The sequence below is a fragment of the Symphalangus syndactylus genome, chromosome 5 (genome assembly GCF_028878055.3).
Source record: "Symphalangus syndactylus isolate Jambi chromosome 5, NHGRI_mSymSyn1-v2.1_pri, whole genome shotgun sequence".
NCBI classification, from domain to species: Eukaryota; Metazoa; Chordata; class Mammalia; order Primates; family Hylobatidae; genus Symphalangus; species Symphalangus syndactylus.
The window spans coordinates 32196915-32209294 of NC_072427.2; positions in this window are offsets into that span (position 1 = coordinate 32196915).

Here is a 12380-nt window from a genome sequence, read left to right on the forward strand (position 1 = left end):
TGAGCTCAGGAACAAGGGCCCAGGGCAGCATTCTTGTGGCTGCTCCCAGGGTCAGTTTGCAAGGTCCAGAGAGGGATAGTACCTGACCCATATGTCATCGCAGAGGCAGGACAGGAGGGTGGGGCTAGAGAAGACCCTCACAGGCAGCTGTACTTTGCTGGAAGTGGGCCCACCAGAACCAGTCATGTCCTGGGGATTTTAACAAGCTGCCCATTAAGAATGGTTTCTCTCCTCCATGCTGGAGACGACTACATCTGCTAGTGGGTAGACCCCATTCTTGAGTCCTGGAGACTTTAGGGACAGGACAGAACAGAAGGCTGCTAGAGTGGTTTAATTCCAGTTTTAATTAGTGGAAATTTGCTTGGCAGTGTGGAGAGGAATGGCCCAAGTGACCTCTAAAGCTGGAAGGGGAAAGTAGGAGGGGTGGGGTGTGGAGGGCAACGCAGGGGCTCCAGCACAAGAAAGACATTTACCCCATCTGCAACCACTTTGGGGTGACTCTATACTGTGAGTACCTTGGATCCACCTGCCAGCAGACAAATGGGTTGTTTCCTCAGGGCCCAGCCCCAGGGGCCCACTCTGCCTGCTGCCCCCTGTGAATGCAGGATCTCACTAAGATCCTGCTGGCCTGTGGCCATGGGAGAGGCTGAGGTCTGATCTCTCTCCCAGAAGCCCAGCAGGCCCCAGGCCAGAGCACAGCTAGTCCCAGGTTGTCGCTATGCCCTCTGCATTCCTATCTGGTTGGCAGGGAGCTCGGGGCTTGTAGTGAGAGCCCTCTTTGTTATAGAAAAGGGAGATTAATGTTCTAGGAACTCACCTCCCTCTCCTCTTCCACCTTCTCCTACTCCTTGACTCATCAAGCACTAAGTAAGCATGTCCAGTCATCTTTCACGTCACAGAAGCAGACTTCTCTGCTTTTTAAAGATGTGCATCCTGGGCTGTGGACACAGCAATAGAGAAGGGCTGCACTGAATGAATCACACTTTTGCCTGACTGCCCCAGTGATAAGTGGCCTTCCTGGTGTGGTTGGATGGGATAAGAGCTCAACTGCAAGACAGGCCAGTCTACCAACCAGGGAGAGACCAAAAATAGGACTCAGTTCAGAACAAGGATGGGGCTCAGTCTATAGGATCAGGGTTCTATCTGTGACCAGGGTCAGGGCTCAGTGTATGACCAAGGATTAGGGTTCAGTGTGTGATCAGGACTCAGTGCACCACTGGGGTCAGGGCTCAGTGTATGACCAAAATCAGGGTTCGGGGTGTGATCAGAATTGTAGCTCAGTCTATGACCAGAGATGGAGCTTAGTGTGTGACCACAGTCAGAGCTCAGTGTGTTCCCATGGTTGGGGCTCAGTCTGTGACCCTGAGCCCATCACAGGGTCAGGGTTCAGTGTGTGACCAGGATCAAGGCTCAGTGCGTGACTAGGGTAAGGGCTCAGTGTATGATTAGAATCAGGGTTCAGTGTGTGACCAGAATTGGAGCTCAATCTATGACTAGGGTTGGAGCTCAGTCTATGATGCTGAGTCCATCACAGGGTCAGGGTTTAGTGTGTGACCAGGGTCAGGGTTTTGTCTTTCCTACGTGACTCAGTTCTCTGATCTAGTGTAAACCTTTCTTCACATACGAAATGCAAAACAAATTGTTACTCTCCTGTCTTAAGACATTTTATGGAAAAAGCCCACAAAAAGGAGATTTCCATGGTGCCTGCTGGTCTTTAGGAGTGCAGTGCAGCCATGTGGCAGAGCACTGGAGACCCTCGTGGCCTGGCCTCTGCTGCTCTCTACTCGCTTCTCCTCTCCATGCAGCTTTTCTTCAAGGCATAGGAGCTGCTTGCAGTTCCCTGAAGTGCCTGGTTACTTCATGCCTCTATGTTCTTCAAGGCCATTTCCCCTCGTGGCACTGACCCTGCCCCTCCTCAGTATTGTGTAGCGGTTAGAAGCTCAAGCGCTAAAGTAGACCAAAGCTGGATTCAAACCTGCCTCCAGGCCGGGCGCGGTGGCTCACGCTTGTAATCCCAGCACTTTGGGAGGCCGAGGCGGGCGGATCACGAGGTCAGGAGATCGAGACCACGGTGAAACCCCGTCTCTACTAAAAATACAAAAAAAAAATTAGCCGGGCGTGGTGGCGGGCGCCTGTAGTCCCAGCTACTCGGAGAGGCTGAGGCAGGAGAATGGCGTGAACCCGGGAGGCGGAGCTTGCAGTGAGCCGAGATTGCGCCACTGCACTCCAGCCTGGGCGACAGAGCGAGACTCCGTCTCAAAAAAAAAAAAAAAAAAAAAAAAAAACCTGCCTCCATCACTTCCTTGCTGCGGGACTTTTGGGCAAATAGCTTAGCTTCATCTTTACACAGAGGCCAGGTACAGTGCTCGTGCATGGGCTGGTGGGAGATTTTCCTGGTGAGCCCGTGGTCAGGTTTTAATGCATATTACTCATTTTCATCATTAATTATTCCCCATTGTGTCTGAGATGTTTGGTGAACACTCAGCATCCCTTTCCTGCCATCTCCTCGTGGCCTTGCTAGACTGCAGTGGCTGGGAAGCTAAACGTGCAGGGCTCCTTTGCAGCTGAAGTTGTGTGTGAATTAAGTTCCAGCAATTAGAGGCCCTTTGGCAAGACCTGGAAGGCAGATTTGGAGGCTATCTATGGCTGCTTTCAGCCAGCAAGACTGCCTGTGGAACTGCAGCAGCATTTCAGTGCTGAGGCCTCAGATTCAGGGGTGTGGAAGGGTAGCAGCGATGGGTTTGTTTCTGTACCCTGGATCAGGTTGTTGAAGCATATTCTTGAACCCAATGGTTCCAGTGATTCTTCCCCATTCCCCATATTCTTTTTGCTGCTATAACTAAATACCACAAACTCAGAGGCTTGTAACAACACACATTTGTTCTCTTACAGCTGTGGAGGTCAGAAGTCCAAAATCGGTTTCACTGGGCTAAAGTCAAGGTGTCAGCAGCTCTGCGTTCCTTCTGGAGGCTCCAGGGGACAGTTCATTTCCTTGCCTTGTCCAGTTTCTAGAGGCCGCCTGCCTTCCTTGGCTCACAGCCCCTTCCTCCGTCTTCAAGCCAGCTCCTGGTCTGTCATCCATCTCCTTTGATTTTTCCTGATTCTGCTTTCTCGCCTCCTTATAAGGACCCTTGTTATTATATTGGGCCCGTCTAGATAATCCAGGATCATCTTCCCATCTCAAGATTCTTAACCTAATTACATCTGCGAAGTCCTTTTTGCCTGGTAAGGTAATATTTACAGGCTCCAGGAATTAGGACATGGACATCTTTGGGGACCATTATTCAACCTACTGCATGACAAAGTAGCAGCCCCCTGGTTGGTCAGTTCTGTGATATTCTGTATTCTGGAAGTATTTCCTGGCCAGGCACTGTGGCTCACGCCTGTAATCCCAGCACTTTGGGAGGCTGAGGCGGGTGGATCACTTGAGGTCAGAAGTTCAAGACCAGCGTGGCCAACATGGTGAAACCCCATCTCTACTAAAAATACAAAAATTAGCAGGGCGTGGTGGCATGCGCCTGTAATCCCAGCTACTTGGGAGGCTCAGACATGAGAATCGCTTGAACCCAGGTGGCAGAGGCTGCAGTGAGCCAAGATCACGCCACTGCACTCCAGTCTGGGCAACAGAGCGAGACTCTGTCTCAAAAAAAAGAAAAGAAAAACAAGAAAGAGAAATCAGCCAGGCATGGTGGCGCACCCCTGTAATCCCAGCTGCTCGGGAGGCTGAGGCAGGAGAATAGCTTGAACCCAGGAGGCGGAGGTTGCAGTGAGCTGAGATCACACCACTGTATTCCAGCCTGGACCACAGAGCAAGACTCCATCTCAAAAAAAAAAAAAAAAAATCATTTCCTGAGACCCAGCCCCAAGCTGGCTCCTTCAGTCTTTGTAAGCACCCAATACCCTGTACTAAATTCCTTTCTGTTTAAAATACAATTGCTTCTGTTCAATGCACCCAACTATGAATAACATACCAAATGTCCTTCAAGACTCAGCTCTCACATCACCATGTCTGGAAAATCTGCTCCAATTCTTCCAGGGTTCATTGATCCCTCCTCTGGACCCCACGGTTCTGCCTAGATCGAATTCACATAAATGCTTATCTCCCCTAGTGGATCATGACTTTCCCATCCAACTACAGCACCGAATCTAACACTAAGGAAGGTTGCATCAAGAAATGAAGTAGGGGCCGTTGGCTGAGCACGGGCTTCTGAGCACCGAGCCTGGGATGCAGGCAGAAGCAGGGATGCCCTGGAGAGGAAGAGGATTGGCCAGCAGCAGAAAGAAGGAAGCCTGGGACAGAAATGCAATCTCAGTCTCACACACCACAGCAGCAGCTAGACCTGTGTGACACAGCACAATCTTCAGCCCCAGGGCTGCATCCCAGCCTGCAGCTTTGTGGCCCTGAATCCAGAATGCAGAAACAATGACATGCGAAAGAAGAGACAGGCCCCAACACACAGGACAGTGCCAGGGGTTAAACCCAGAAAGCAACCAATGAGCAGAGGATGAATCTTTCTTAATTGAGGGCAGAAGAGGAAACGAGCAAAATGATGTCCTTAGCCCACGACAGGCTCTGACTCTACTTCACCTGCGACTGGACGAGTGGTCTGGCCCCTGAGCCCAGAGGGCACACCCATGCCTGGGTGTAAATGAAGCAAAGAAACTGCTCCTTGAAAGGATCAGATGCAGGCCGGGTGCAGTGGCTCACACCTGTAATCCCAGCACTTTGGGAGGCTGAGGCGGGCAGATCACTGGAGGCCAGGAGTTCCAGACCAGCCTGGCCAACATGGTGAAACCTCATCTCTACTAAAAATACAAAATTAACCAGGCATGGTGGCAGGCGCCTGGAATCCCAGCTATTCAAGAGACAGGCAGGAGAATCACTTGAACCCGGGAGGCAGAGGTTGCAGTGAGCCAAGATCACACCACTGCACTCCAGCCTGGGCAACAGAGCGAGACTCTGCATTAAAAAAAAAAAAAAAAGGATCAGATGAGATCAGATGCAGGCAACAAATTGAAAAAACTTTGCATGCCACCTTAGATGATATGGATATAAAGATGGCACACAACAGGTGAGAGACAGTCCTGCAGAAGGCCACCTCTGCTGTCAGGCAACAACCCCAAAAGGCCCTGCCCTGCCTGTGGCTAATGCATGTTGTGACATCCACTGGACTCCCTGCCCTCCCTGCACCTCAGTCTCCTCCATCACATGTAATGGGAACAGTAGACTCTGTGCCAAACGGCTTAGGAAAATAAGGAAAACAAGAAAGCATGGTGCAAAATGAGAGGTTAGAAGGTCAGAAGAGTGGGAGGTGCAGATCCTGGGCCATGGCAGGGAAGAGGCTCCATCTGGAGAAGAAAGGCTGGGAGGTCTGAGGTATCATTAATGAGGTCCCAACAGAGAGGGCTGGGCCTGAGCTTGGAGAGCCGGCCCTCCTCCACCCCATGCTCAGCACACTTCAAATTAATAATTAAAATGCTTCCTGTCAAATTCCACCCTGACACGTAATTAGAGCAGCTCCAGGCTTTAGGCAATGGTGATGAAAACAGCTCTTGTTAGAAAGAGACTTTTCTGGGGATGAGAGGGGTGAGAATTGAGAATAGAATCTTCCTCCCAAAATTTCTCCATCAGGGCCTCCTCTCTGTCTGCATGCCAGGTAGATATGGATGGGATTTTCCTTCTAGCCTGGGGAGAGGCTGGGAGATGGGGAGGAACCTTAGTTTCCCCCTCTGTGCCGGGAAGAGATTGGACAAGGTACAATCCTACCTGTCCATGAGAGGGCAGCTCAGGGATTTGTGTAAGAAGGAGGGTAGGTGGTGGCTTCTTGGAGTTTCAAAGGCCAGACAGACAAATCTGGGGGCCAACAGCAGATCCTGACTTACTCCCGACCCACCCCCACAACGTGCACACAAAGCATTGCCATCGTGTCCTTTCCAGCCAGGGCTGCTGGGGAACAGCTGAGCTCAGCTACCAACTGTTCAGTGGCCACAGCATCCCAGTCCAGGTTCCTCCCTAGAAACCCATGGCACTCATCACTTCCTTCTGAAGTACAGCCTTTCTCCATTCCTATCAATAAAGTGGGAGAGAGACTGAGGAGTCCTAGCTCCCAGCTTCTGGGCTTCTCAGTGCCCCAGGGGCACAGGTTGGAGGTGCTATCCATGGTTCTAGAGAAACTTCCAGTTTTCAGCCTCTTCCCATGTCAGGAGTTCTTCCAGAGCCCTAATTGGCATGCCTGATCCCCTAGACCCCTTCTGCCAGAGTCCAGTCCCTGACCCCTATGACACTGTCACACCACACTTGCCACCAGACCTAGCCCCCCAGTGGAGGCCCTGAGAGAGGGAAGGGATCCCCACTGCTCAGCTCATTCATGGAGAGCCTTGAATGCCCACCCTGGGGTTTCACCCTGATGGGCCTGCCCTTAGGAGCTTGGGAAATGGAGCCCGTGCTCAAGCTACCTATTAGAAGGAAGTCGTTTTAAAGCAATGTCATGTTACTTCATCGAAGCTGCCTTCATAAATATTTTAAAGGTGTTTATTAGGAAAACCACAGGAGGAGAGAGGAGGTTGCTGAGGTTGGGAGGAGTGGTGCCCCATAAGGGCTTAGCTGCCACTGCCACCACTGCTGCCAATGAAACATGCTCCCTTGGAGGGGCTGGCTCTGTGGGGGCTGCAAAACGGAAAAGCCTGCTGTGTTGGGCTGCCTCACCGCATGCAGGAAGTGGCTGCTCAGATACCCATCCTCTTGTCCTCAAATTGAACCCCACAGAGGTGTATCACAGAGTCCTGTGGACACAGCGCTGAGCCGGGGGCAGAGCCTCCTGGGTCCTATTCTGAGCTTTGCTCCCAGCTGCTCCCAATTCCTCCCCTTCTAGAGCTCAGCAATACTGTGGAAAAGGGGCTTGAGGGTCCCTTCCTCAGCAGGCTGATGTTTCCAAGTTTGTGGATGCTGCCCTTTGCTTTCCTGTCTTCACTCTTATCTACCCTCTCACCCCACCAAATGCACACATCCATCCAGGGCCACAAACATTGGACCAGGAGCAGCTGCGGCGAGCAGGTGCACAGGGCCAGACAACTGCCCGCAGGAGTCCCTCAACCCAGGCATCTTGGCCTGCCTCGCCCCACACCACCAGGCAGGCAGAGGCCTGGCTAGGGCCAGGGGAGAGGCTAAGAATGGTGTCCTGCCTGCTGACCCAGCATCTCTCGCAGGGCTGGGTGGGGGTGGGGTGTGCGGCGGGGATGGAGGCACCACAGCCACCTCTGACACAGCTCCTCTCCTTGAGAAAGCTTGTTTTTCCTCCCCAAGCTGAAGCCAACAAGCCTATCAAACAGAAAGCAGAATCTATCTGCAGGCCAGGGATCTGCGGTGCTGGTGCTCAGGGGGCCATGGCTGCTTCTCCTTGTGCCTGGGGCTCCTTCAGCTACCATCTTGGGCTGAGCAATGAGAAATCGCCTCTGCTTCCACCCCCATCCTCCCCACACAAATCCTGTCTGACCATCCAGCCCCTTCCTATTGGTCTCAGGTCAAAGCTCTCTTTTGTCCTGGCTGAGTCCAGTGCCATCTGCCCAGATCTGTCCATTCATACTGTGCAAGTGCAGGTGAGGTGGCCCTGTGAAGGCTCTGTCCTTTGGGCATTCTCTGTCCATTTTGGTCAACTAGGGAGGGGAAGGTACTACTCTTGACCCCATTTTACAGATGGGGCCTACAGGACACCGAGCATTTAGTACCCAGCTCCCTAAGGGTTAGCAGAGCATGGGAGTGGGTGAACAGAGCTTAGAGAGTCTTCTCTAATAAATTTTAAAAATGGCTTGCAATTACCGTATCAATTGTTTCTGGGTAACTAAAGGCTTCTAAAATATTTTTAAAATAGATTATTCCTTTAAATAGGTGAAGCACCATTTGGCAGCCTCATTTACATTGTTCATTTGCTGGGAAATCCTTTTTTCAAGGATAGCGTAGAAGTAAACTTCAGCCTTAGTTACTTCCATTCAGAGACCTGAATTTGTGGTTTGGGTACCTCCTGCTTGCAGCAGACCAGAGGACAGGAGCTGCTCTGTGCCCGGCTCTGGGCTTGGGGGCAAGCCAGACCTGCTCTGGGGAGATGAGTTCCCAGAGAGCAATGAATGAGCAAGTGCTTCATCGTAGCTATGAAACACGGAGTTGCAGAGATCTGGGGGGATACATAGGAGGGGGTGTATAGGATCTGAATAGGCAGAGGGGAGAGAGGGCATATCCAAGGATGGGGGGAGCTGGAGCACATGCTTATAAACACGACTGAATGTGAAATGCAACTTCTGCCACTCGCCAGTCATCTGTGTCCCCTTCTCCCTTATACTTCCCCCTGACTCCCTCATCACCCATCCTGCAGACAGAACAGAATGCACTCTCTTCTCCTAGCACTGCATTGCCCATTCCAAAAATGTCCTGGGTCCAGAACCCCTGGCTGCCAGCACATTCTCCTGTTGGGCTGACCCAGATCCTCCTGGCCGCAGTGGACGGGAGGATGCTGAGAAGAGCAGCACCCTGGCCATGCCTCACAGGTCACCAAGGCCCTCAGCATGGTCACCCAAGGAGGCTGAGCCCTCTGCAACCTGGCCAGCTTCAGTTCCCGGAACGTTTGCTGAAACTGCTGTCAGGAAGCACATGACTTCAATGCAATTACAAAAGCTATAAGAACAAGAAGCGCATTCATTCATTAGTAGCAAATTACACTAAATTATCTTAGCAAATAAGGCAAAATGTCAGTTCAGTGGCTGGCAGGCTCTGCAGACACATCAGTCCCTCTTCCCCATCTCCAACAATGGTGCCACACTCCACAGGGACTTTTTAGGAGAGGATACTGCAACGTGAGGACCAGCACCCAGGGAGCATGCTGGCCTGTAAATTAGCGTAGGTAGGTAGGCAGGTGGACTTCAGATAGGGGAGTTTTGAGACTGAGGAAGAACTAGAGGCCAGAGAGCTGCAAGAAGGAGGGTGGGGGTGGTAGAGGAGAGCTGCTGTGCTTCAGTCACTCTGGATACTACAGGGCTGCAGTGTGGTAGAGACCCCAGGATACCCTGATTCTGAAGCACGTGTGAGATGGCAGGTGGGGGGTGGAGCAGGAAAAGCACGAAGGCTATTATTTCCCTGAGCCTGGCACATGCACGTAGACCGATGGCTACTGGGAGCAGGACAGATGGTCCTTCCCTCTGCGGAGGACATAGTGCTGGAGGGAAGAGGGAGTCAGAAGCAGCCACGTGGCTACGCACATCTGGAGGCCTGGGGGCGACAGGGGAGAGACACACAGGCAAAAGGGAGGCCGTGAAAGGAGGAGGGGAAGGGGACGCTCAGGAGTAGGTAGGGACCCCCATTTCCTAGAGCTAAAAAGGACTGAGCCATCACCAGCGGCACCCCGTCCTTCATCATTCTCCCAGAGCCTACGTGTCTGGTCTGAGTGCAGGAACTCAGGATGCCTGCTCTCTCCCCAGCCCACAACACAGGGAACAGGGCCCCCTCCTTTCCGAACTAAACATTATCACTTCCCTCAACCTTCTTTGCTCCTGTATTTTGTGTGCTTCCCTTAATTAAAAACAAAAACCCCACAGTCCAATATGGTGATCACTGAGAATAGCTAGCTTATCTAAGAGGTGGGGTCTCAAAGGTCTCTGCTCACGGCTGTCTTCTGAATCCTATTTTATATTAATTTATAAGCCAGATTAGGGCCACTGGCATATGCACATCAAATATTTAGCAATAAACACAAAAAATTGCATCAGAACTTCTGGGGATGGAGCCCAGGCACCATTTACAACTCCCAAAGTGATGCTAATGGGCAGCCAGGGTTGAGAACCACTGGACTAATGGGATCTGGAGCTGTATCACTAGGAACATAGTGCCCTGGATGCGGGAGGTGAAAGCTGATCTATCATGAGCTGAAGCATCGTGATCCATGCCAGAGCCTCAATCTGCAAGGGATGCTGATGAAACACATCCAGAGGAGGGCGTTGGGGTGGAGAAATCATATTAGCTAAGGAAGGCTGAGGTGCAGGGGATATTTTGCTGCTCAGATGCTGGAGAAAGGCTGGAGGTAAAGGTCACAGACCCTGTGTCTGAGGGCCGGGTTATGACTTCTCTATGATACCCAGGTGTTTCTCTGTTCTAACAAAGAGCTGCCTCATTAGTAATGAAGTAGTGTCACCATAATTACCTGGAGCTGGCAGTGCCAAAGGTTATGAATACTCTCTGACACAAGTGCAAGAGATTTAACCTAACCTGAGCCACCTGCATCCAACAGGATGCTGACCAGGCACAGTGGCTCTTGCCTGTAATCCCAGCACTTTGGGAGGCCGAGGCAGGAGGATTGATTGAACCCAGGAGTTTGAGACCAGCCCAGGCAACATAGCAAGATCCCGTCTCTGCAATAAAAAATATAAAAAAATATATATATATATTTAAATTAGGTGTAGTGGCAGGCACCTGCAGTCCCAGCTACTCAGGAGACTGAGGCAGGAAGATCATGAGCTCCGGAGGGCGAGGCTGCAGTGAGCTATGACCGTACCGCTGCACTCCAGCCTGGGCAACAGAGTGAGACCTTCTTTAAAAAAGAGAAAAACCCCAAAGATGCTGAGAACCTCCCCCCCTTAGTTACGGTGCTGCGGGTGCAGGGCTCAACCCTGGCACACACTCACTCAGAACACATTGCTGGGCCCACATAATCCACTAGGAGGCAGATGCACTTCCCCAGGACTGGGGTACCGGGGACACAGACAGCTCCTGGGAACTGAGGCAGCGGCAGTGACAGATGCTAACGGGCAAGGTGGTCCAGAGTGGGTGGAAGGGATGACTGCAGGCCCTGTACACTACCGAATCAGGCTCCACTCTGAAGTCTCTGAGAGCCCAGCTGGATGTGAATTCCAAGCACCATCTCTGCCCTGTCTAGAATCAGTTTTTCCAGCCACCCTAAGTTTTCTTCACTTGCACATTCTTACTGCCACAGGGACTGGCTAAAAAGGCAGCTGAAACAATTGGCAACTCTCCCAAAACTTAAAATGTATCCAGAGATCCCACTTCCAGGGCTCCATACTGTAGAAACTCGAGCACAAGCCTGCATTATTTGTGTCTTAAACTGTAGGAACTAGGAAAATATAGGCTAGAACAGCAGTACTATGAGATACTATGTAGCCATTTAAAAAGAACGAGGGAGGTCTTTGCAAGAAGCTAGATAGAAAATAGCATGTACTGCAGGATTCCATTTATATGAAGTTCAAGAATAAGTAAAACTAATTGGTGAAAGCAGCCAAGTGGGTGGGGCTGTTGCTTGGGTAGGAACACTAGGGAACTTTCTGGAATCCAGGAACTGTTCTATATCTTGATCTGGGTAGTGGTTATATGGGTAGAGATTCGTGTAAAAATTCATGGAGTCATACACTGATGATTAGCATCTTGTAAATACTAGGGGTATGTTACACATCAATATAGAAAGTAAATAGGACGAGTACACTCTAGAAGAAGTGACTTGGGAAAAGAGTAAAGAAAAACAGAAAAAAGGGTTGCATAATGTTTGATTATGATATTTTTGTAAATGTGTAAGACTGATACAACAGTCTAGAAGGAGGCCAGTCTAATAGCAGAGCCAGGATTCAAAGTCAAGTGTCCTGACCCCCAGCCCAGGCTCCTCCTGCTGCCCAGGGTCTGCGAGTGTAAGTAGAATGCTCCAAACACACAAGTAGAAGAGGCAGGATGATCCAGGTGCCCTGGCCACACCATTTTCACCCCTCCTCCCAGTCTCCTCCTTCTGGGTGGTGAGTGGTCAGATCCACTAATTGGTCTTCAAGCCCTGGTTACAAATGGTCCTGGAGACGAATTCTGGTCACACCTTGAGCCAGGCAAATGAACTTCGCTCTGTCCCCTCTTTAATATGGATGTGACACCTGCAGGCTACAGCTTGTCGCACTGTGAGAATTATTTCTCCATTAAAATGCAGGAGTTGGAGCTTTGCCCAGGAAGGGCAGCTAAAAATACTGCTGTCCAGGGCACTTGTCACCAGAGGACTTAGTTGCCACTCTCTTTACCCCTAAGCCTCCAGGCAAGTCCCACACCTGCTGGGTCCATGCCCAGAACACTTGATACAGTGTCATGTCTGAGCCTTATCCAGCCCTGTCACAAAGAAAAAGCATGGGTTCCTGTGCCTGTTTTACAGATGAAAAAACTGGGCTTCAGACAGCTTGTTCCAAGTCACTGTGCTCTATCTACAAAATCACCTAAGGAGCAAGTGTGTGGGCCTGACTGCAGGAGAGAAAGAATAGCCCCTCACATGTGCCCAGCACCTAATGGTCTGCAGTGTCTTTTTATTTTTATTTATTTTTGAGATGGAGTCTCACTGTCACCCAAGGTGGAATGCAGT